Below are 2,409 nucleotides of genomic sequence, written 5' to 3' on the forward strand. Positions count from 1 at the left end.
CACTAAGCTGTTATATTTCTTTTTCATTTTTTTTGAATTATACTTTAGATGAAGGTATACAGAACAAACTAGCTCCTCATTAAACAGTTAGTACACATATTGTTTAATGACATGGGTTAACAACCCCACGACATGTAAACACTCTCCCTTCTTGACCTTGGGTTCCCTATTACCAGTTTTCCTGTCCCCTCCTGCCTTCTAGTCCTTGCCCCTGGGCTGGTGTGCCCCTTGAGTCTCATTTTGTCCTGTGGGCCAGTCTAATCTTTGGCTAAAAGGTGAACCTCTGGAGTGACTTCATTACTGAGCTAAAAGGGTATCTGGGGGCCATACTCTCAGGGTTTCTCCAGTCTCTGTCAAGCCAGTAAGTCTGGTCTTTTTTTGAGTTAGAATTTTGTTCTACATTTTTCTCCAGCTCTGTCCAGGACCCTTTATTGTGATCCCCGTCAGAGCAGTCAGTGGTGGTAGCCAGGCACCATCTAGTTGTATTGGACTCAGTCTAGTGGAGGCTGTGGTAGTTGTGGTCTATTAGTCCTTTGGACTAATCTTTCCCTTGTATCTTTAGTTTTCTTTATTTTCCCTTGCTCCTGAAGGGGTGAGACCAGTGGAGTATCTTAGATGGCTGCTCACAGGCTTTTAAGACCCCAGATGCTACTTACGAAAGTGGAATGTAGAACATTTTCTTTATAAATTATGTTATGCCAATTGAACTAGATGTTCCTTGAGACCATGGTCCCCACAGCCCTCAGCCTGGTAATTCGGTCCCTCAGGGAACTTCCATGACCTTATCCTGAACAAGTTGTGCTGGCTTCCCCAGTATTGTGTACTATCTTACCCTTCACCAAAGTTACCACTTATCTATTGTCTGTTTAGTGTTTTTCCACCCTTACCCCTCCCCTTCCTCATAACCAATAAAGATTGTTTCCTTTTGTGTGTAAACCTTTTTATGTGTTTTTACAGTGGTGGTCTCATATAATATTTGTCTTTTTGTGATTGACTTATTTTACTCAGCATAATGCTCTCCAGATTCATCCAGGTTGTGAGATGCTTCGCAGATTCATCATTGTTCTTTATCGTTTCGTCGTACTCCATTGTGTGTATGTACCATGGTTTGTTTATCCATTCATCTGTTGATGGTCATCTAAGTTGTTTCCATCTTTTTGCTATTGTGAACAATGCTGCAGTGAAAATGGGTGTGCATGTGTCTATTCGTGTGATGGCTCTTATTTCTCTGGCTTATATTCCGAGGAGTGGGATTGCTGGATCCTATGGTATTTCTATTTCTAGCTCTCTAAGGAAGCGCCATATCATTTTCCAAAATGGTTGTATCGTTTTGCATTCCCACCAGCAGTGCATAAGAGTTCCAATCTCCCTGCAGCCTCTCCAACATTTGTTATTTTCTGTTTTTTTGATTTGTGCCAGTAATGCTGGGGTGAGATGATTTCATTGTGGTTTTGGTTTGCGTTCCTCTAATGGCCAGTGATCGCGAGCATTTCCTCCTGTGTCTGTTAGCCGCTTGAATGTCTTCTTTGGTGAAGTGTCTGTTCATTTCCTTTGCCCATTTTTTGATTGGATTATTTGTCTTTTTGTTGTAGAGATGTTGGATTTTCCTGTAGATTTTAGAGATTAGACCTTTGTTGGATTTGTAATAGCCAAAAAATTTTTCCCATTCTGTAAGTTCTCTTTTTATTCTTTTGGTGAAATCTTTTGATGAACAACAGTGTTTAATTTTTAGAAGATCCCAGTTATCTAGCTTATCTTCTGGAGGTTATATGTTGTTAGTTGTGGTTTGTATCCTGTTAATGCTGTGTATTGGGGTCTCTAGTGTTGATCCTATTTTTTCTTCTATGATCTTTATAGTTTTTAGTTTTATATTTAGGTCTTTGATCCATTTTGAATTAGTTTTTGTGTATGATGTGAGGTATGGGTCCTGTTTCATTTTCTTGCAGATGGACATCCAGTTTTGCCAGCACCATTTGTTAAAAAGACTGTCTTTTCCCCATTTGATGGACTTAGGGTGCTTGTCAGAGATCAGGTGACCATAGGTGGATAGATTTACAACTAGGTTCTCAATTCTGTTCCATTGGTCAATGTATCTGTCATTGTACCAGTACCAGGCGGTTTTGACTACAGTAGCTGTATAGTAGGTTCTGAGGTCAGGTGGTGCGAGTCCTCCTACTTTATTCTTCTTCAATAGTCCTTTACTTACCTGGGGCTTCTTCTCTTTCCATAAAAGTTAATGATTAGTTTTTCCATCTCTTTGAAGAATGTTGTTGGTATTTGGATCGGGATTGCATTGTATTTGTAGATTCTTTGGGTAGAATTGTCATTTTCACAATATTGAGTCTACCTATCCATGAGCATACTATGTTTTTCCATTTATGTAGATCCCTTTGGGTTTCTTGCAGTAGT

Source organism: Trichechus manatus, unplaced genomic scaffold (assembly GCF_000243295.1).
Source record: "Trichechus manatus latirostris isolate Lorelei unplaced genomic scaffold, TriManLat1.0 scaffold00001, whole genome shotgun sequence".
Classification (NCBI taxonomy): Eukaryota; Metazoa; Chordata; class Mammalia; order Sirenia; family Trichechidae; genus Trichechus; species Trichechus manatus.